At 37.6% G+C, this 24,419-nt stretch overlaps 1 long non-coding RNA gene across 3 annotated transcripts in view; it reads right to left on the bottom strand.

Annotated features, from left to right (window-relative positions):
* Positions 1-21,335, bottom strand: part of LOC128264857 (uncharacterized) — a 35,813-nt gene extending 14,478 nt beyond the window's left edge. Inside the window, exons 1-2 of one of the 3 annotated variants that reach the window (XR_008268778.1) lie at positions 21,121-21,335; positions 20,591-21,056 (exon numbers count right to left, since the gene is read on the bottom strand). This is a non-coding gene — a long non-coding RNA (uncharacterized LOC128264857). The remainder of the gene's footprint in view (positions 1-20,590; positions 21,057-21,120) is intronic. The other 2 variants (XR_008268777.1, XR_008268779.1) reach the window with 2 other exon arrangements.
* Between the last annotated feature and the right edge of the window lie 3,084 nt (positions 21,336-24,419).

Below are 24,419 nucleotides of genomic sequence, written 5' to 3'. Positions count from 1 at the left end.
GTGTGTTTTCTGTCAATTCTTTTGGTGTCAGATTTCAATTTTGTTTCGTTCATTTTCAATGCGTATCGTTTGCTTTAAGGCAACCACAGCAGCAGCAGCAACAACATCAAAATAGGCATTTGGCGGCATTTTTACAAAAGCAACCGCCGCCAGTTGCAAGTTTATTAATTCAGCAACAACTTTGCAACTGTTTTGAGTCAGCAGCAGCAGCAGCAATAGCAATAGCAACAGCAAATTGTCATCCCCCGCGGCTTGTTTTTCCCATGTGAAATTTGCATTTTCATATGCCGAAGTGGTTGCTGCTGTTGCTGCTGCGCTGCAGCAATTGCTGCTGTTGCTGATGTTGCTGTTGCAGTTGCTGTTCGGTCTCCACACCTTTTGGCGGCAGCAGCAGCAGCAGCAGCGTTTTGGCCATTGTGTTGATTTATGTTCGCATTTGTGGTCATTTCTCTTAGTTGCCCAGCCGCGGAAAATGTGACAGCCTTTAGCCAAATCAGCCGACCCAACTGAATATGCATCCCATGCATCCATTTGGCTCTGAGCATCTGCAAAGGCACAACACACAAATAAACACACACGAACGACTACTTTTTGGGGCACTTGCTATTTAAGGCATTTTTTTTTTTAGTTTACCTGCTTCTCCGAGTCGAGTAATCTCAATTGCTAATTGAAGTCGTTCGAAATAACTCACCTGCAAGACAAAAAAGAGAAAGGAAGGCAGAGATTTAATACAGATCGGAATTCTGAATATTTCTTACAACTTTATATGGGTATTCGAAGTATTTTATTCGAAGGCCAAATTTTTAACCATAAACTAAATGTATTCAACTAATAAACGACATTTTTTTTCTTTTTAATGATTTATCATGTACAAAAATGTCAAAAATATTGAAAATAATTGGAAATTAATGAAATCAAAGCTTAATATTTGCGGTGCCTAAAATATTTAAATTTAGTAACTAACTGTAAACAGGTAAATTTTATAAATATAACAATGCATTTTTATAATTTTAAATAAATACACGACCTAAAAGAAATTTCTTATTTCGTTATTTTAAATTGAATTATTTAAAAAGAATCTTCAGAGCTTTTCATATATGTTTTATCATAAGGGTAGTTGGAGTTTATGAAATTGATTAATTGAATTCTGGTATTTATAAGTGAAACATTTTAAGCAGTTGTTTTCAGAAAGTAATTTTTTTTATTTATGTAAATACCATTTATAAATATAATATCACATATGATTGAATTTATTTAATTTTGAATAATCTATGGTTTTATTTAATTGGTTTCAAAGTGATTCAGGGATAAGAATCGCTATTTAAAATCATATTAACATAATTCAAAGTTTAAAGCTACATGAAACTGCATATTCGCATTTGAAGATAATGTTTTATTTTTGGTTCTTTCTCCCAGCCTCTTTGATGTTTGTTGGCTCCTGGCTGATAAGCGATCAACACCTTTCGCATGACCCCAATAAGGCGTTGACCATCGCCGGGCATCGCCCCATTCGCTCCGGAAAAGTCAAAAGTTATGGGTTTCATTAGGCCGCAGTCGATAGGTAAAGATAAAGACTGGCCCAAAACAACGGACTCACTCCAAACCTTGGACTTTTGGACTGGCAGACTGGCAGACTTCGAGACATTAGCACACACCCGCTAATCTGGGCACATAACTCCTCTTTCGTCGGCTGTTTTTGCTCAGCAAATGCGGAAGCACTTTCCAAAGATGCAGACTACCATACTCCTTCAATGCCGCCACTTATCGAGCGCCCCCAAAAAATGCATTTATATATATACGAGCCAGTGTATATATAATCTGGAAAATAGTTGAGCGTAATCGAAATTGTGCATCGTTCTGGCAGGAGAAAAAACCAGGAAAATTCGATTAAAGGCGACCAGGTAAAATGCAATTAGAGGGTGGGATGCGTTATTAATGTGGAGCGCGCTAGAGCTCTGCCAGCCAAACGAGCTAAAAAATATTGATATACATATGCCACATATGTGCGAAACCCCCTACCAAATGCACATATAACATATATAAACTCGGTCTAGGCATGCGGAAGCGAAAAAGCGCCAAAAGCCAGCGAAAAATGTGCGAAAAAAATGAGAGATGAAAACGCGGCGACGAAAATTGAAGGCCACATACCGCAGATCAAAATACCCTAAATAAAATACACACACAATTAGATACTACGACCTTTCGGAAGACAGTTAAAACCACAAACAAGCCTTTGATTTTCATATATTAACTTAAATTGGTATTTCTATAAATAATTGCTTTTATATATTTAAGATTCTTAATAATATTTCAAAGAAGCTCTTGACATACAAATTAAAAGAACTTTAAACTAAAGGACATGTTATATAAAATCATATTTCAAAAATAAGATATTAATAAATTCTTTATCAGCTCAAGATAAATAAATAATTTCAAGCATTTATCAAAGCTCGCACAAGGAATTAGATTAATAACATTTTCCTTATTTTCGCATAGCTTGCCTTTTAAGTGTTAAATAAAGTCTCTAAAAAAAATTTGTTCAATAAAATTATGTTCATGAGAACTTTTAAGTGATAATTAATTTGTATGTTTTATGTTTTGTTTCAAGGTTAACTAAAATAATTCGATACTACCCAACAAAAACCAAGAGTATCTGAAGAAAAGGTAGCCAAGGAGCTGCAGTCCAAGTCGCGAGGCCTGACTTTATATTAGATTGCCAAGTGGGAGGTGTTCACGCACACACTAGCGCGCACACATACACTCGCAGTGGCTCACACGCACACACAGATACGGGCTAACAAGCTGGGCCAAAACTTGTGTTAAATGAAAACGCATTAAAGCTCAGCGAGCGTTTTCAGTGGGCGTGTTGCGGCTGTTCCGAGGGGTAAGAAAGGGGGCGTTGGGGAAAGGGGGCGTGGCAGGCGGCAGCAGTGGGTGTGCCGCAAATGGCAAACGGCGCTGCCAACTCGTTTTGATATCCAAACACAGCCCCTCTAATTTCTTGATTAATTTTGGTATATACTTTTAATCGCATCAACATAGAAAACGGAGAAAGCTGAAATTTCGTTTGAAAAGTATTGGTCCAAATTTTAATTTAACGATTTTTCGTAATTCTTATATGTATGTATTATTTTGCATTATTAAACTATTGTTTTTGAGTTTCAAATATTTCAATAAATATATAAGTCTTTTATACAAATAGCTCAATATTTTATATTTTGTATGGCTTGGCTTCGTAAGTTTTTAAGATACCTTTTTGATTCCTTGATATATTATTTATTAATTTAAAAATGTAAGTATTTTTTACAGCCTTTTAAAACAGCCATATTAAAATAGAGCCTAAATTTTTTCATTAAATACATTTCTATACCAGCAAGTGGACAGGGCAAAAAAAAATGCTTTGATAGTCAATTTGCCTTCGATGACGATGACGTTGAGGAGATGATGGCGACGGCTTTATCGCTCTTTGTCATCTCTATCTTTTCCTTTTCGAGTGCGGTTCGGTCGATGTCTAATTGGAAAAACACGTGAGCACGCACAGCTGCGTAGTTGTCATAATTAGAGAGCACTATATAATATAGCCAATATGTTGCATATCCGAGATCTAGATGGGCTGGCGCATAGAAAATAATGGCTAGCGGATGAGACACTCTATTCCATTGGTGTTCGATATGGCCGAGACAAAATGTGCAGAGGCGAACGGAGAAAACTGGGCGACAATTTGCTAGATTGATTGAGGCGTAGTCGTCTCCCGATTTCCAGATTTTCAGATCTCTAGATCTCCACAGTTTCAGAGAGTTCTGGCTACCGGGAAACGGGGAAACGATAAAGTGAACCGGTTCGGGCAATTAATGTCTTAAATGCGCCTGCATGGTGTGGCATTGTTAATTAATAACATGGAACCCTCGCAACGACGGTCGAAGATCGGGCCCGCGACTAATTGTTAATGCAAAAATCGTTGCAAGTTAGAAAATCAATTTTTACTTTAATGATCTGACAGGTAAGTGCATATTAAAGCCATCCAACTGGCCCTCCCCCATTTCTGGCTAAGTGTTAAGTGGAGATCTAAAAATAAGAGGAAAGTCAAGGCTGTTGAGCGAATGAAATTGGCTAACTCGATTGTAGATTGATCTTGAAAGTTTGTCATAAGAAAAATGAGTGCGCATCAATAATGTTAATTGTACAATCCCCAATAAGTTAATTAGTTTTGTAGGAATAAAGTTTCAGCTCTCTCTTGGTTAGATTTGTTGTGGAATTTTAAGAACAATATTTTAAAATTATATGTCCGTGTATCCACCACAATTAATAAATAAGGAAAACATTATTAAGGCCTTTAACGTAAATAAAAATTTATAAATTAAGAAGTATTGGTGAATACTTTAAAATAAAAAAGTATTTAAAATCTCTTGTAAATAATAGAAGAAATTAACTAAATAAATAAATAAATATATAAATAAACAAAAATAATTGCAAATTTGAATATGTTTAATTTTAGTAACTACTATCGTGAGTTTTACGTTTCGACATTTTTGCCACTCCACTCAACTCCCAGTATCTGGCATTTTGTTTTGGCCACGCCCCCGAAATTGCAATTGCATGGGGCCAGTTTCAAAGTCACAACTCGACCGGCCACACTGAAAAAATTCCTAAAGAAACCGCCCCGAAAAATGAGTAAAAAAAAAAGGCAGAAACAGAAAAAAAAAACAAAGTGCAACCGCAGGCCAAAGCAAATAGTGTGTGGAGTGGGCGTGGCCAGGTGGAGCGATGCGAGTTGCTGTTGTTGCTGTTGTTGCTGCTGATGTTGCTGTTGGCGGCGGCGGCGCCTGGCAAATGCACAAGGCCAAAAGACTATAATTAAGCCATGCCAGAGGCCAACTTGGCCGGGCCAAAGGAAAATGTGGCTAAGGGAAGGGGGGGTATGGAGTGAGGGGTTTTGTGGCCAACAAGCGACAACTTCCTTTTAACCTATAAAAAAATGATACGCAAAGTAAGATGGAAAACGACTTTTATGCAAAATACTAAACAATATCCGTTGTGCGTTGTCAACAAATGACATGAAATTGGCAACGGCTGCAGCAGCAGCAGCAACGGCAGCAACATTTGCAGCAGACACAGCAGCAACATGGGGCAAAAGGAGCACATTTCCGTTTCAAGCAATTTCCGCGAGAGCCTCTCTGCAGCACTCGAGTGCCATTTGATTGGTAAGCAATTTACGCAGGCGACAGCAGCAGCAGCAGCAACAACAGCAACAGCAAGCGTTGCCTCAGCAACATCAAGCCAAAAACGGGCCAAAAGCAAGCAGTAGAAAGGGGCACAAAAAAAAAGGAGCTCAGGAAAATAAAAAATGAAACACAAAAACTTGACGCAAGATCTCTCGACCCTGACCCGCAACAACATGTTGCATGTAGTGCTGCCGCCAGCAACAGATTCCAAAAAGAAAATCCATGGTCTTCTCAAACGTGATAACACTCTTTCAACCAACAAAAAAATGCAAATTTGCGAATGTAAAAATAAGAATTTTAAGTCTATAATTTAAAACGAAATAGCCCAGATTTTTATAGATTTTTGTAAAAGTAATTTAAGCATTTAAAGTCTTTACTTTAAAAAGAAATAACCCAGATTTTTATACGGATTTAAGTCTTCTGTACTTCCATATCTATATATAAATAAAAAAATTGTAAATATAGCGTTGTTTTAAAACGCCCAGCAAATCGGTTGACATAAGTACTGCAAATGGCAAATTCTAATTTATGAGGTTGTAAATTTTTATAAATGTCGTAAATCTTTCATAACAAGCTCTATGATATATGGCTGTTTAAATATCAAACAACTATTTAGATATAAAACAGGGCTTTTACGTTATTGTTTAATAATCTTGTTCTTTAAAAACTTGAAAAAAAAATATCAAACAACTATTCAGATATAAAACATGTGTTATTCGCTGAACGATAAATTTTAACCATCTAATATGACAATAATATATATATATATGATATGACAATAACATATATATATTTTTTTTCTTATATTTTTTGTGAGAGCATCTAGGCTTAGTCTTTTAATCGTTGTGATCTTGCTGCACCTCTCCATCGTTTGATCTTGTACGCATCAAATGTTGATGCCTCATGTGATGCCTTGTATGCTGGCCGAGCATCCGTTCGTTTGCTGATTTGTATATCTAATTTTCATAATCTCCCAGCAGCAGCGGCAGCAGTAACAACAGCAACATCTGCAACAGCAACATCAGTAACAACAGCAACATGAATGGCCACATTCGCCATGCCACAAGCCGCAAGTTGTTTCTGTCTCTAGTTGAAGGAAAGGAAATCAAGTCGCGCTGGCTCAGAGGCCTCATTTGAATGCGTGCCACGGGATAAAGGGGGTTTTTCACAGGGGTTTTCCAAAGGGAAAGGGGGCCGAGAGGGCAGGCAACCACAGGCGGCACGTTTAGCAACGCATGTCAACGCAACAACAACAACATCATAATCATCCAGCGAGCGGAGTGTGGGGGCAGTTCTTTTGTAATTAACACAGAATCTGCTTCCGGCAAACATTCACCGTAAAATACAGTCAAGGGAACAGTAAAAATGAAACAAGTAATGTAATTTAAGAAAAAACTATTTTAGAAAAACGCATATTTGTTCCTGTTGAAAATAGTTTTAGACGTCAATATAAGAATTTAAAAATTAAACAGATTTATGTTCATATCAGAAAAGCATATTGACTAACATCAAAAATAACAAAAGAGATATCAGCAACCAGAGTTTCACAAAGTGAGGCATTTTTGGAAAGGGCTATCACTTTCAGTATTAACAAAAATTTTTCATGACAAATGACAAAAATGGCTACAGTTTTTTCATAGTACCAAATTAATCCTTTATAAAATGATTTTGATTCTTTTTTTGTATTTTGTGGCAATTTTGTTTTATTTATTTACTGTTGTGGCAATTAAATCGATAAATTCACAAAAAAATTAGATCAATTTTAAATAATAATTTTGGTTAAGGATTTGTCAAGCTGTTAATAAAATTATTACAAATCCCATAAAGTACATACGAATTTATGTTCCTGAGCATTGCATTTTTGTAAATATGGATACAAGAATTTCATATTATTGACTTTAATAATCAAACTTGACAGCAAAATATAATCAACAATAAATCAGAGGATTCTTTTAGATCAATACCTTAAACTATAAACCATAATTTCAGATATAGAATTAATTATTTAATATTATTTCTTTGTGTATCATATTTTGAAATCTGAGCGGAAGTCCCTATTTGTTGTCGCACAAGTGTAAGCGTGCGTGCCAGCAGCAGTAGCTGGTGCAGCAGCAACCTGCGACATGAGAGACATGGGCAACATGAGCAACATGTGTCCAAAGCGTCTAGCGGGTGGCCCCGCTGCAATGTTATGTAAGCTCGGCTGCGACATCTTCTAGCTGCTGGCAACATGCACCTGAGCCCGAGAATGACGAATGACAAGACATGCAAACGAGTCGTCGGGGAGGCCACAAAAAGGGGCAAGAATGGAGGCAAGAATGGAGGCAAGAATGGAGGAACTGGCAGACAAGGAGACAAGGAGACAAGGAGACGTTGACAGTTTGGGCCTGGTCGTGGCCAAGATGTCACTTTTCATTAGGCAGCTGGCTGGAAGGCCTGGTATCCTGCAATGCTGCTTGTTGCTAGTAGCTAGCTGCTAGTTGCTGCTGTTTGGGATGATGCATGGGCACCTGTTGCATGGCGGCGTTTAGATTAGTCGCCTGTAATTAGTTAATAACATGGCAAGGCATGTCTAAATTGCAGTCGCGACATCAAATTGCAAGCGGCTGCATTTTGATGCCTGCATTTTGATTGATGTTGCTGCTGGGCCGGGCTAGCAACACAGCACAGCAGCAACAGGATCATCGACGGACCGAACAATGTTATGCATATATTTAATTGATAAGTTTTTAGCACATGATAAATTTTAATATTGTGTGGCAGAGGAACATGTCACTCTGACACAGCAGCAACACAAAACAGCCGCTGGTCCTGCAGCAGCAACAGCAACAGCAGCAACAGCAGCAACAGCAACTGCAGCAGCAGCAACAACACCATAAAGCCACCTGTAGCTGGGGCAACATAAGCCGACATAAATCCATTAAAGCCGCACAAATTCCAAGTAAATTAAAAGCAGTTAAACTCAATTGATTTCGAGACGCAGCAGCAACAGTAAGAGGAGCAACAGCAGCAGCAGCAGCCACAACACCTCGGCAACAATAAAAATAAACAACCAACGAAAAAGAGGAAAAAATCCAAACTGAAATGGAAGCTGAAACGGAGACCCAGAGGCCTCGGCTCAATAAATTTTATCGCAGCGAGCGAGTGTGTGTCCGTGTGGGCCAAAAGGAATGCGTTGATAGTGAAACAAGAGCAACGGCAACAGCGGCAACAGCGGCAACGGCAGCAGCATCAGCAACAGGCTAACGACAACGGACAACCGACAACAGAAGCCGCATTCAAGGCGTTGTACAAACACATACATAACAACAATAACAGCAGCAACATGAGCTGCCCCACCAGCAACACTAGAAATTTTTGAGAATTTACCCGAAAAACAAAAAATAAAACAATGAAAAAAAAGGGATACCAAAAAAGAGGTCACAACAACAAGGAGCCCCACATGACTCATATGACCAACAACGTCAACTATCTGGCTTTTTTCAGCGCTTCTAGGGTTAACCTCTAGCAAATTGCTTTGATTAAGCTGTGAGAGCTCAACTGAATAAATGAGTGAGTGGCTCACTTGCTAAATGGCATGGGGAAAATGGCAAAAGGACTTCATGGAGACAACTAGATTAATCTCTAGGCTAAGGAAAAAAAGACTTAAGGTTTTAGAAAGAAATAAGCTGATGGTGAGTAAAACTTTGTTTGGGAAACCTTCCATGTTTGTTTATGTCTGCTTTTTGTCTTTCAAATAGCAATATTTACCAATTTATTAAGGTTTTAAGTGGCTACCAAATCCATTTTATATTTCATCCTAAATCACAATCACAATCACAGTTTTTCAAAATAATGATGGACTGGTCATTTAGTAACATTATTCTCAAAGGATAGATTTGTCGTTTTTAAATTTCTTATGTCATTTTTTATTTGAATGTTTTTAAGGCATATAAACTTATTATTTGTTGTTTTTGGAATTAAGTTTTTCCAGAAGGATTCTAATTACATAAAAATGTTGAATTTATTCTTTGGCGTGTGGGCGTGTGGGGCATATTAACTTTGCGTTTGCACAGCTAAAAAAGGAAACCTCTAAGATCTTAAATAAACCTACTTTTACAGTTGGCTAATATTTGATTTTCGCAATTAAATATCCACTAAAAACTAATATGAATATTTTTTTTTAGCAATTTCCTTTCGCGTCGTTTGGCTCGGTCAAAGTTGGGCAAATATTTACCGGATCCAGCTCTTTAGCTTCATCATTTTCCGCGGCACCCACGCATGGTTTTTGATAGCCCAACTGCAACACCTCCCCTCCCCTTTCCAGCTTTTTGGCAGCCTTTGCCATTTAACTGACCCAAACCGCCAACTGCAAAATGCAACTACTGCCACTTGTGCAACGGCAGCAACAACAAAACTTTCTCTGGCCAAGAATGTGCGCAGCTGCAGCAACAGTTGCTGCTGTTGCTGTTGCAATTGCAACAATCCTCGCATGTGGGGATAAAGAAATGCTTGGGGCCCGAAAAAGAAAAATAAAATGAGAGAAATACGTGGCCAGATAGTCCCAAGTCTTCCGTCTTCTAGTCCAGTTCAAAGCTTTTGGTTTGGTTTGGTCCACTCAAGTCATTCATGGCAATTGAAAGGAGAGGGTTAAAGGGGCCCAAAAGGTGGGCCAAAGCGGCTACAAGGGGTTAAGGGGAGGAACAGCACCCGCCGCGTGTCGATTGAAAATTTATGATCACAATTTTGGTTAATGCATTTTCGTGTTTGTGCCATGATTACCAAATGTTATTCACGCTCCACTGACTCGCCTGGGATGTGTTTGTGCTTGTACACATAAAAAAATATGTGATCGATTTAATTTATTTAATTTTAATACTGTACAGAAAATACAGTTTTAGATATTTTTGTTATTCTAATTTAATTTAATGGATATCCTTTTCAAGTAAGTAACAAACAGAGTTCTTTGAAGCAAAAAAATAGGTAAAGAAAACTGAAAGCTCTGGCATGTATCAAAAGAAATAAATAAATCACATTTTTGCCTCTTAAAATGTTTGTTCTTTTTCAAAATAATATAAACTAAAATTTTTCTTAAATATGCATAGTGTGTGTTTGAGAGTTTCCTTGGCCAGCAATCAATGCCAAAATGGCGCGGGCGCATTGCGACTGCTTACGGTTAACTAAACATTCCAAACGCTCCAAGACGACAAACAAACGCTGGATGCAAACGCCAAGGCAGCCGGCTTTAAGTTTCAGCCTGAGTTTTGGGACTGAGTCTCGATTTTGGGGTCTCAGGTCTCCGTCAGTGGACACCAATAAGTAGCCATGCTAAGTTACAGGGTTGTCAACATCGTATTGCAATATTTGACATAAAACTAATATTCATTTTTGTTGATTTTTGTTGAATAAAACAGATTGTTTTTTGACAAAAGTATAGAAGTTAATGTATTTTAAGAAGAGTCTTGGGTAAGAACAATTTTATAAAAAACTCCTACATGTTCAAAAATTAAGTTTTCTGTCCGTCTTCAACTTTATTTGCTCACAATTTAATGAAGAAAAAATATGATACTAATTCTTAATTCTTAATGCTTAAACTTAAATAAAATGTGACCTTGGAGTAATTTTTATTTTGTTCCTTAATTTTAAGTTTTTTTTTAAACTACTATTTTTATGTTTTGACCTTTTTTGGTCAACCAATAAAGAAAAAATTCTAGATTTCCGTGTATGAACAACAGGTGGCAACTCTGGCCTAAAACAATCCATTTCGGTGGCTACACTTGGCAGCTGCTGTAAAACACATTTCTGCTCGTTTCTTGTGGTTGTTGTATGTTGGTTGCTGGTTGTGATTGTTGCTGCTGTTGTCGCATTTCCGTTTTGCTGTTGCTGTTGCTCCCATTTTTGGGGTTAGGCGGCTGGCAGGCGTAGGATTGTCGCAGGAGAGCCGGGCTAATGTGTCTTGTAATTTGCATGGCCATTTGTGAAAAAAGTGAAAAGCGCATTGCAAAAAGTTTTTGTTTCATTTTTGTGGCGAATGCTGGTGCTGCCGCCGCCGCTTTTTGCGTAAATTATGCGGCATTTTTACCGTTGCCGGTGGAAACAGTAGCACTTACAAGCTCCTTTTTTGGCCGCCTGACTGCTGACCAAAAGTGGCCAAAAGCAGTTGGCGCTTTTCTCATTCAAAATAGTCGCCAAAAAGCCCCGAAAATAGCAAAAATATCCAAAAGAGCCAAAAAATGCCAAGAAAATGAGCAACTTTTTATGGTTATGATTGCGTTGTGTCTGCTGCTGTTGCTTCTGTTGCTGCTGTTACTTCTGTTGCCGCTGCGAATGCTAAATATGCCATGGAAAATGGTGGAAAAATGGAAATGCCAAATGCCCCCGCCCCCCTTTTCTGGCCACGTGGGCGTATGCTGCTGTTGATGCTGCTGCTGCTCCTGCTGCTGCTGTTGCTGCTGCTTTCACACACAATTAGCGTGTGTTGCATCTTTGTGTGGGTGTTGCACCTTCGCCCTCCTTTTTTCCCCACAGCTAAATAGAAAACTGCAGCATGTCCATGAATCATGACTAGACTTAAGTCTATTGTTGCTGCAGCCGCTGTTGTCGTTGACACAATCAACAGGAGCAACAGCAGCAGCAGCAGCAGCGGCAGCAGCAACAGCAACAGTAGTTCCAACAACAGCAGCAACATGAGGAGCAACAGCAATTGATTTGGCCAACATACGGGCTTGCTGATTGCCAGCCCCTGACTTGGTTTCTTTGACTAATGATACAAACGACAACAGCAACAGCAACAGCAAGAGCAACACCAACGACAGGGCACAGCAGCAACATGTTGCTGACACGCGCGCATCGTTAGCAAAATGAACGAACACTTGAGATTTTCTTGCAGTGTTTTATGCGTGGGCCCAGTTAGAATGCCTTGAACGTATATATATTTCCTGGGACTTTTCACAGTTGCATTGTTGCTGTTGAAGAATTTCTAGTATTGCTGCTGCACTTGAAATATTTTGCTCCTTTGCTGATGATCAGATCATGTTATGATATTCTTATCTGCAGCAGCAGCTGCTGCTGCTTGTGTTGCTGATGGAATTGCAGTTTGTTATATGATAGCTTACCGCTAGGAATGCTGTGTTGACTTGCTACAATTTCACGACCGATTGCTGTTGACACCTGGAAGGCCATTAAAATTGTTTCGGCTCCCGCTATAAACACAAATCCCTGCCGATAAAAATATATATTAATACACAAACACGAGCCTTCGGACAACCAACACCCGACACCTGTTCGCCGCAGAATATCAAAAGAGCACGTGACCAGGCAGCAACATCATTGCTGCCACAGCAGCAACATGTTGTTGTTGCCGGCAAGCGGTCAGCAGAAAAGAAATATATAAAGAAAAAATACAGAAACAGCAGCGTTCACCTTGTAATATCATAATTCACACGGTGTACGTTCAGAAAAAAGGGGGTGTGGCACGGGGGCGGACGAGCAGCACGATTCTGATTGTGAGGCTGCGATTGCTGGCGGGTTAACAGCGATAAATCGATTGGGCCAAAAAGGGCAACAGGTGGCCGAGATGAAGACGGGGGCACAAAAAAAAAACAAAAGAAAAACAGGGAATACAAATTAACTGGTTCTGTTGCTGCTGCATCAGGCCAACAAAAAAAAAAAAGAAATCCAAAAAAAACCAAAAGATATCTGGGTCTGTAGGCCAAAAAGGGAAACACTTAAAACCGGGAATGAAAAAACACAAAACCGTGATGAAATTTCAAAGATTTCGAAATAAAAGCAAAAAGGAAGCGCAAAAGGCGCGCGTGCAACCTTGAGATAATTTAATCGTTTCTTTTTGAGAGCAAAAACAGGCACACACTCAAATACTGAATAAAACAACAACAACAACAAAAAATACAATTTATATAAATAAAAGGAAAACTAAACTCACACAAATGCCTGTCATCGATGTTGCCGATCGAGCCAAAATACAGCCACAAACAATTGAAAGCATTTTTGCAAAACGCAAAAGCAGAACAAGAGCGAAAGCGTTGACAACAAAGGCGAAAAAACTGCACTGAAAACTTTGCGTTGTCAATTAGTTTGTTACACCCAGAGCAATTATAAGAATGTTTAGGTGCCTCGGATATACTTTGATAAGGCTTTTAATTTTCACTACGACAAAAAATGATACAATTGTACCCTTAATATTGACGAAAAAGTATAACATGCCTTATAAAAAATTAAAAAAAATTAATATATCACCAAAGGTTTCTCTTAAGATATAATTTAACTCTTGAAGTTAACCTTTTTGTGTTAAGAACTTTGAAGTTAAATTATGTTGTCTACTCCCTTACAAAATATATAACAATAATAATGAATTTATTCCAATTTATTACTAATATAGTATTTTAAAGTACAGCGATTCAAATTTACCATTTAGTGTTTTAGTATGTATAGAAAGATCTCCATTTCTAACCCCAACAAGTTCCCAACTTTTTTCTGATTCTTTCTGGCCTTGAGATTTGTGCAAACAGAAGGGAGTTCAATACAGAAGTGGATTTCCTTCTGCGCTCGATCACCATCGTGTTCACAGAAGGCTCTTCAGGAGCTATAGAAAAATGAGTGCTGAGCATCATCATCAGCAAACACTGATAAATTATTTGACAGATTATATTTGCGTTGAACTTTGGGCCGTGCAAGGAAAGACGGCGGCAACATTAATAATAATGAGAACACATGCTGACGGGATAGAGAGGTGGGGCACGGAGAGGTGGCGCTGCAGCAATGCACAAGTGCAACCACAAGTTGATGAGGCAATGCCAGCAAAGAAAGAACCAAAAAGTAAGGAATAAAAGGCAACTTTGCATACCCTTACCAATGTTTCTAAAAAAAAAAATGACTAATTCATGGTCAAAATGCAATACAATTAGAAACTCCCCTAATTAAAACACAGATTGATTTTGCAAACAAAACAGAACATATAATAGTGTAATGCTAAGAATAAGAAATGAAAAATTTTATGTTTTGCCCAATTTTTGTGAAAAATGAAATTTTTCAGCCTTGAATGCCAATCGATTGGAAATTTTATAACGAACTCAACGTGCTGTCACATTATTGCATTTCATCATCACTTCCCAAAATTGTGTCAATTAAACGAATTTGTATAGCATTTTGTTGCCTTTTTTTTTGCAACTTTGAAAAATGCATGAAGAACATACATGATCTGCGATACCCTGGTTTTCAGCGAGGGTATCTGTAAAAAGGCAAACTCCGCACTGCAGCTGAGAGAAAGCTTCGGGTCTGCTGCACTTTTGCCGTTGCTCTAACAAATGAGCGTCATGTCTTTGCCCGTCGCAAAACAAATCTGAGCAATTTTTTATGATAAATAACACCCGGCTGAGGGGTAAATAGATGAGGGAGGTGTGGAGTGGAGTGTACGCCGGGTACAACTTGGCATAGAGACTGTTATATTTAGTGTAGGCCCCCGGGCAGTTAACGGCGAGCAAAAAAAAAAAAATAAATAAAAGGAAAAGCAGGGGGAGCGGCAAACAGCCGGCAGCTTGTGCAAACAAACAAATCGCCGTAGATTTATTTTAGTGCAAAAGCCTTAACACACTAAATTGCTCAGGCATGCGTGGGTTAACCATCTCGGCTTAAAAAATCCAGAGGAGTAGCACAGCATCCGAACGAAATAGGGGGGCAGTACATATCGATGCGGCGATGAAAAATACTGGCTTTCAACGCGGTAATTAAAAGATGAATCGTCCTCGTGGTCTATCCTCTGTCCATCTCCATCTCCCTCTCACCTTTCGCCCTCTCGTTCCCACCGCCGATCGAGTTCGGGATACAAATTATGCTTCATTAGGCCAGATAACGCCCCAGATCAAGGCAGGAACATATATCCACCAAATACATTGGCTGCGCGTACATACACACGTACGAACGTATGATTGATTAATGCTTTTAACATGTCCGCTGCAAATTGGAATGGAATGGAACGGAACGGCATTGGAATGTGCCGGCGATAGGCGGAAAAACTATTACTAACGGTCACCGAGAACATTTTCCACTCGATTTCCAGCTAATGACATTTCGCCTTTTTTTTGGATGTATTTCAACAAATGCGATATAGTTTATCACTGGGAACCGCGGAATGAAACAATTCAAAAGGTGCTTATAATTCTCAAGTCCTCTTTTTTTTCATGTTTTAAAGAATATAACCAATGGAACAGTCTTAATTATTTTTTCCTCTTTAATAGTTAAATAAATCTATTGCTTGCATAGCTTTACTCAAGCAATGTATTTTAAGTTGATAACATATGTAAAAAAGGATCTTTGTTATAAAAAAGAATTACGGGTGCGATTATTCCGAAAAAGTAAACCGAAGGCTCATTAAGTCTGATATCAGAGGATCCGTTTTCCACCAAATTTGTTTTATCGCTTTGTGTTTTTGTTTTATTTGGTTGTTGTTTTTTTACCAGCCAGCTGCAAATTGTTCTTTGAAATTCGCGCGTGCCAAAAATAAATTTCAGCTTAAAAGTGAAACAAAACATAAAAACCGGAAGGGGGCCTCTGTTTTGTTTTTCTGAGGATGTTACCTGCTGACTTCTGTTTCGGTATCTGTCTCGTTTTTTAATTTTTATGGCCTGGAATCCTTGTCTTAAATGCGTTCGTTTCATTGCCGTTGGCAGCTGTTTGTCGTTTCGTTTTGTTGACCCAAATTTCTTAACCGAAGATTTCTATCAGACGAGCCTGCCAGAGGAGAAGAAGTGCCTTAAAATTGAAACCCTTTTGGCCGTAGGGAAACCCCTCTTGGTTTTAGTCTAGTGAAAGTTTCTTGGCGCGTGACTTTTAGGAGAAGAAAGCGGAGACCAGCTGTTGCCTAACTGTAAACGGACCGTTAGGTTCCTAACCCCCGGAGAAAGTTGTCGCTTCATATTAGTCCAGATCAATCTATCAACAAAGGAAATGAAAGATAGTGAAGATTTGTGTTTTTTTTCTTGTTTAATAACCAAGTCGTATTCTACCGTTAGTGAAAGTTATTTTAGGGGTTGGGTGGAGAAAGTATGGCAGATGTTTTATTGTTCCGTAGGGTTTCTCAAAAATAAAATTTCTTGAGTTTAATTAGATCACTCCAAGATATATACAAAAATAAATAGTAACATATTTAATTGAAAAAAAGTTTTTTTAATCTATGTTTTATACAAATAAATATTAAATATTTTATGTATAAATTTGATAATATTTAAATATTTTCCTAATTTAAATTATTTAATGGATTAGATCTTTTGAAAATTTATAAGAAAACAACAAAAGGCATATTTTTAAATTTTTAGTAAATTCTTTTAAATAAATTGCATTTATTTATCTGTACTAAATTAAACAGCTTTTTAAATTACAACAAATTTTATGATAAACCCTGAAGCCTCATAATTAAATATGCCTACACTTTAGCTTAAAGGAAATCATCATTCCCAGGCTTACCCAAATTACACATTATATTAGAGAAATTTCCGCATTCGGCACAAAACTCACCTGCAACGAAAAGGAAAGAAGAGAAAAAATTAATATTAAGTTTGTGAGGCAAAATGAAGATGAATATGGCCACTCTTATTAATAGACAATCAATCAAGCGGGTTCCGACAAAAGGCCGACAGAACAGACAGTCTTTGTGGGGAAACCGAAACGATCTTGGCCAGCATTTCATCCATGGACATCCATGGACCCCAAGATAATGGCCACTGTATAAGGCCCCATGCTCTGCAATTAAGCGGCAATTCAATTCAGAATCGGAATTGGAATTGCAATCGCAATCGCACTGGCAATGCCAATGGGTTTGCGAATGGGAATGGAAATGGCAATGAGAATGGCCATTGGAAGTGCCAAGACAGGGGCACAAAAGGCCCATGGTGCGGAGTCAAGTGCAAACACTTGCGACCTGTCAGCAACCAATGGCCAGCAACAATGGCCTTCTCGCCTTGCCGCTCTGCGAAATTGATTAAGCTCATTCATAATGACAGCGGCAGCAGCTCCAATAACGAGTTCTATAACTCCAGAACTTTGATTTGTTGCCCTAGCTTAAAATTTGTTCGAAATCCAAGAAAGGCTCTTTAGGTTTATTAGTTTATCAATGATATACTTCTACTACTATTGCAGCATCACGTGATTTTGACTTTAACTCAGATTTAAAAACTAAGTTTAATATGGAATTATCAGCTTATCAAGGCGAAGTTATTAATTTGCATTATTTTTTAAGGAACTGTTTTGAATATTCTTATGAAATTTTCGCACTTAATTTAACTCACCGCACTTTTCTTATAATATTTGTTTTATATATTATTAATTAATAATTAATAAATTCGTTTTTTAACGTTTTGTAATTTACACTTTATAACTAGTTAAATCATAAAAAGAAGCAAAAAATAACTGTTGATTTGGTATGCCATAAATTATAAACATAGTAGTTATTATGAAAACCTAAATGTATATATTTCTAGTCAACCCTTTTCATTTCGTTAGCTGGAGTACGCAAAATGAGAGTATCTCCTGTCAGCAGTCAATTGTGGCTAATGAACTAATGGACACCTCATGGCCAAAAGCAAGCCAAGAAAAATCACTTTTCTTTCTCTTTTTTTATGCATTTGCTAGTGGCCTGAAAAGTGTGACCAGCTCCGTTTTTGAGGGCGAGTGGGAGTGGCAAAAAATAGGGAGAAAGGAAAGGCGTGGCCTGTAATTTACAAACGCCACACAAATGTGGGGAGGAAAAAAAGATATGATCCAATTCAATTTAAGCGCGTGTCGCATGGCGAAGGTAACAACAATTTCAATGCATATATTTGTATTTGCAGTGACCCAGCTGCAATTGTTGTTGCTGGTGTTGTACAAATGCAATTACAACTAAAACACACGGCAGGGGAGAAACACGGGAAAAGCGGGATGGGGAAGGGCAGGGGGAAGGGCTAGACAGCGAACAAAACACGAAGAGCCATCATACGAGCAATGCGGTGTGGGCGAAGAAAACAGCGGCTACATTTTTTTTGCTCCGCCCACTTTCCCACACCCATCGCAGCGAATGACGAATGAACGCGAATGGGGGGCAGTTAAAGGGGGTGGAGAAAATGGTTGGTTCGAAAACGTTTATGCCGCCAACTTAATCACAGTTAATTGCAATTAAAGTATTTTGGTCACTTTAGAACATTTAATAAATATTTGGTCACTTCGAAACCACTTATAAATATTTGGTCACATTAATTTAGACCGACTACCATTTGATGTCATTATTTTTGAAGATTAAGGAAACACTAATTATTATTTATGTTAAGCTCATCATATAAAACTAATAATTAATTTTGAATACTTGACGCAAGGCTGCTAAAATCAAAATAAAATTCTCTGCCAGTTTCCAGACCCTTTTCTTTTTTAAGTTTTTTTTTCGCATGGCTCCCCATAATTTTGCATACCGAAAAAGGGAAATGCGAATCAATCTACGCCGTGTTTTAGCCTCGAAATAAGAAAGAGATTGTAGCCGGGGAAATAAAAGGGAAGCACCAGAAGAATTGAAAGGCGTCTGCATTTAGATGAGACAGAGTGGGAGAGGCAATTTCAAATGGGTGGTGGGGGGGTTTTGGGGGCGAATGGGGGGCGGTTTTTCCTCTCTAGGTGACGAACGTCATCGTCGCCGCACTCAAATCGTGGGAAAATGTTTTTCATGCTCCTGTTGCTGTTGTTTTTGCCGCTTTTTTTTTTTTTTTTTTTTTTTTTTTTTTGTATTGTTGTTGTTGTTGCTACGTTGTTGCTGTCTATGGGTGTGTTGTTGGTATTGTTGTTGCTAGTTGTTTGTTGGCTGTGGGCTGATGAAAAGCTTTTTTGCCGCTCGCCGCAATTCGTTGCGCTGCATTAAGCAGGGCAAAAACACTGAAATATCCCTCAAAAAAAGGAAAGGCTCAGTGTCTCAGGAACTAATGAGTCCAACTCATATTCTCAAGCTAAAAATCAAAGTAATTTTGGCTCAAGTCATTGGAAAATAAATTAAATAAATAAACCTTTTAAATAACATGTTGTTCTGCTAATCAATATCAGTATTTAAACCTAATTTGTAGGGGTTAATATTAATATATTTTATTAATAAATTGGATATGGGGAGTGTGTTCCAAATAATTTTAGTCGGCCTGAGGAGCTAAGGATTCCAATCCACATTCTCAAGCCAAAAATCAAGTTAGTTCGATTTATGGAGTAAACTCCATGTTTGCAGATATGGACGTTTAAAGGTATATACATAAATAGATTCCAAAGAATTAGTTCCCATGTCAGATTGCCAATTTTTAGTACACATTTAAGTGCCTCTGTCAGATTAAAAAGCACTTCCAAATACGTTTAGTATTATATACAAAGCGTGAAACGCAGAGGTGAATATATGTATAGCATTCACCTGATTTGTCCCTCGTCCATACGCTTTCTTCGCTTATCGCACACGCATGCCGTGACCTTGGTCCTTCCCACAAACGCCTACACGGGCGCACTTTGCCTTCGCGTTATCAGCGGCAAAAACAAAAAAAAAAAACAAAAAATAGCAAAAAAAATTGCGGCAGCGTTTATCGCCAAAACGGCTGAGCACTTGCATATATGCAATTCCAAACAATTTCTCCGCTGTGCGAGTTTTGTTTCTAATTGAATTTCAGGCGTTTTCAATTTTTTTTTGTCAGCCTGCTTTTGCTTTACGGCTCTTTAGACTGATAATACACAAGCAAATGACTGATAAAGCCAAAGCCGGCAATAATAATAATAATAATAGCAACAACACTAAAAATACTAGTACATACTCCAACAAAAAAAGGCAATTTTTTTTTTGCTATAGTTCAAGGCATTTGCGCTTTAGCACCACGACAGAAAGTCTGCCATTCAATATAAAAAAAATTAGACAAGTAAGGAATCGTTCTTTGATTGTATTGCCTTAAAATATAACAAAGAATGGTAATATACATTTCTTTTATTTCAGGTTCTTCGAATTAATAAAAATCCAATAAATTGCAAAACAAAATTAGTTGAATTTGTATTAAATACTATTTTAAAATATTTACCTCAAATATTTTTTTATCTTAATTCATTCGCCATAAAATGTTTAAAGAAATGTTAAGAGAATCTTTAAAACAATATTAAACATTAAAAATATAACACAAACTACAAAAAATTTTTAACTACGCTTTTCAAAAATATCCATCCTTAATAAGTAAAAACATTTGTATTTCAATTACAATCACTGATATGAGTTTCGCAGCCGCAAAATGCATGAACTGTAGAAAATCTTTACGTAACTGCCATATTTCCAATGCCCACACTGCGTATGCTTGACGCATCGCGTATACGCCGTGTGTGAGATCGAGAGACGTTTGACTCACCCTGTTTGCTTATGCAGCAGGCAGCGGCAAAGTAGAACAAAAATAATAACCGCTCTTTGCTTAGATAAGTATAACACAGAAACCAAGATCAGTTTACGGTATGATTTTTTATTTTTTGTTATTTTCCCTCAATATATTTCCTTGGGATATGCATGTGTTGGCCTTTTGGACTTCCTTGAACTTTATATACGCGTTATGCATGCATTTCAAACGTGGCGTTTATTTCTTGTGTGCTCGCCTTTTCTGCACATTACACAAACACCGAAAAAAAAAAAAAATTTGTATATAAAATATTAAATGTGCGGCGGATAATTAGGGGGAATTATGAAAGCGAACGGCACGAACTGAAAGGAATTTCTGCCTTTGAACACGTAGACGCGACACAGACGCGATGACGACGCGGCAGCGACGCAAACGGCGACGTCAGCAGAAAACGCGTGCAGCCTTGAGAAGATCGCGATAGCGACTGAAAACAGCAGCAAAGTTAGCAAATAGAACATGCAAAAATCACAAGAAAAAATATAACTAACGCTAAGCGATATTTGCGCGCGTTTCTAAACGCGCGCGCACGCCCAAGAAGGATGTTGCTGCTGTTGCTGCGTTCTGCTGCAGATGTTACCGCTGCTGGTGTGGCTCAAACTTCGCGTTGCAGTCTTATTTGCTGGGAAACGCGCGACGACGCACACAAATAACTAACTAACAGCGGCTGTAGTAAAATGACAACTGAAACCGCAGCAGGCGAAATGAAAACGAGTAACGATAGAGCAAAAAAAAAAAAAAAATAAAAAGAAAAACAATAAAAAAAACACTGCACACACACAAGCCGCAGCAAAATAAATAAAATAAAAATTGACGATGGGCAAGCGGCTACGACGACGACGGCAAACGCAGCTGCAGTTGGCTAGTTCTACGGATCAGAGATGCCAAAACGCTGCCGATTTGGACGGCAAATCAGCGCCAAGATAGCTTTCACTTATGTTACCTTACTCTTTCAATTCAATTATTTCAAAAACAATTTGGTATAATTTTTAACTCACAGAAAGAATGGTAAAACAAATGGGATACTGCAAAAACTTAGATTATATATTCCTTCTTCCTTAAAAACTTCTACTATATAGGACTAAGTTTGGCCGTAATAACAAAAAAAAAATTTTTTTATCGTAAGAAAGCATTAATCTTTTATCAAATTTTTTTTTTGAATCTCTCTCTTTCTTAAAAAAAACGCAAGAGTTTCTCCTTTTTTTTTTTTATAAAAAAAAAATGTATTAAAATTGGCATTTCATTTTTCGTATTAATTAATAAGCAGCTATTAAAGGCCATTTTCTTTTGTACTTTTTAGTTTTGTAGCCTGTGAATTTTTCTTTTTGCTGTTCAGAATACTTAACTACCGATCTAAAAAGAAAGTTGATCTCAAAAATATAAGATCAAATAGTTCTAGCTTTTTTCTTGTCTTAACCCAGTTCAGCACTGATTCTAACATTCTTTTTGCAAACTTTTCACTTTTAGCTGCATTTGCCGTTGAGATGCAGAGTGAGCGAGAGGCTGGCAGCGCAGCGTGGGAGCTGAACGGGCTGCGAGAGCGACAGGGATGGAGCGAGAGAGCGGGAGGTGGCACTTTGCTGCCACGCTTCGTCAGCTGTTCGTTAGTCGCTTTTAATTTTTTTTCATTTTGTTTGTATTTGTCGTGTGTGCGGAAGTGCTGAGCGTGGCGTTGGCGGCGACGCCGGCAGCGGCGGCGACAGCGGAACGCAGCAGCGTAAGTGCAAGGCCAAACGCGTGCGAAAGGGTGGTAGTGATGGCGGGAGAGAGAGAGGGACGGAAGAAGTGTAGAGAGGGAGAGATTGGGTTTATTTATTTATTCTTTAATTTAATTGTACTTATTAACTTAATTTACTTAATTTTTTTAGTATAGTAAAAAGGATAAAACAATTTTTTTGTTTTGTTTGTTTTTCTTTATAGTTATTGTAATTTCTAATTTTATTAGTTTTTCCTACAACCATTATTCAACTTTTTTATTTTAGTTTACTATTTATTTAATTTTTGTGCTTTTGTGAAATTTTTATGATCGCAACAGTTACTTTGATTGCCTTAAGTCTTAACTTAGTCTGCGGTTTTTGTGTCCTTACTTTGTACTGTTCTTATAATTTTCCTGTTAATTTTTTATTTTTTTATATGTATTCCATTTAAAATTAATTTTTAAATGTAATTTAGATATTTGTATAAGTGTGTTTGTTTGTTTTGCCCGGCTAGTGAAACTGATCGCGTTAGAATTGCGACAGCGAGCGAGTGTTTTTCCATTACCACCCACTCTTAACTCACTTGTCACATACACAAAAGGGGAAATTTTAAAGAACACTTAAAAAAGCCAACTAACCAAAATTTTTTACAAAATTTGAAATTTCCTGGGAGTAACCTGTGTTTCATTTAACATTGTTTGTGTATCTGGAAATTTTTTAGACAAGTGAATAGATATAGATAGATCTTAAAATCCCAAGCGATCTTTTTTTATTTCCGTGTAGAGAGCCCTTCTCTCATTCCATTCCACAAACTCTCGCAAAATGCACGCGCGTGCCCTTGAAAACTTAACCCAACAATCGAGCCAAGGCAGTTGTTGCCAACATCGCCCTCCCCGCCGCCCGTTTGATAAGCCTCGGCCACCCACCGCCACCCCCTGACACTTATTTCAAACTGTTTGCTGGCAAACAAAAGAAAGTGCAAGAATAGTTCAAATTTTCTTAGCGAAATCAGCAACAAACGAATTCGAATCTCGCACGTAGAATGTTGCTATGAGCCAATGGCCAATGGTTTTTCATTGCCAAACACAATTTTTATACAAATGCGGTAAGGTTTTTCTTTTTCCCAATAGTTTTTTTTGATCCGCTATTTTTCGCCTAGTTGCGCAAAAATAACGAAAATAATTCGCCAAAAACTCACCGAAAATCACAAGGTATAAGGCGTAGGATCTAAAGTACGCAAGGAATGGGAAAAGGGTACAAGTGGTCTACGGTCACAAGGGGTTAAGGTTTGGCTATCAACGTTTTTGTTAAGATAATTATACATTCAAAATAATGAACAACCTGCAATTTTAAACTATTTATTTAATTTTTTTTTTTTTTTTTTCAATTTGGTAAGTATTAACGAAACGTTTTTGTAGAAGCTCTGTATTGTCCTGTTGTGAACGGTTTTTTTTAAGAATTTGTTATGTTAAAAAATAAAGTGTCATGAATAGTATTTTAAAAGATGTTAAATAAATGATTCCAACAGTTTAAAATTTCTTTAAAAAATCTTTTTTTTCGATAAAGTTGCGCATCCATGACATTCAATTGCGATTTTCTGCGATCGAGAAAAGTGTAAAAGGCAAAGACTTTCTAAGTATGTAAATAGATATATCTACAGGCCGATTTACATATCTGTGCCGATCTGCACACATGTGCGACCGTGTGTTTGTTTATTTTATGTGCGCACGCTGCCAATTGCGAGAAAAAACTACAATGTTCAAGGTCGTGCGGCGAATGCACCTAAAACAACAACAGCAAGAGCAATAAAAATAACAAACAATCGGTCATTCAGACGGTAACATACGCAAAATGTTTGAGTTCTACAAATTGCAAAAACTAGTGCAGGAACCAAATACATACCTACACATAGCGTACAGTAAGGCCACGGAAATAAGAAAATTTAGAATGTGAAAAAATGTGAAACTAATTGATTTAAGCTTAAAATAAAACTACAGTCAATCATTTTTTTCAAGGTAAGCATTTTTGGCAATCTTTTTATGGTGAGAAATAAATGTTGTTTTATATAATTTTGTTAAAAATAAGAAGAATTT

This window comes from Drosophila gunungcola, unplaced genomic scaffold, assembly GCF_025200985.1.
Source record: "Drosophila gunungcola strain Sukarami unplaced genomic scaffold, Dgunungcola_SK_2 000081F, whole genome shotgun sequence".
In the NCBI taxonomy this organism is placed as follows: domain Eukaryota; kingdom Metazoa; phylum Arthropoda; class Insecta; order Diptera; family Drosophilidae; genus Drosophila; species Drosophila gunungcola.
This window is presented reverse-complemented; position numbering and strand designations above follow the sequence as displayed.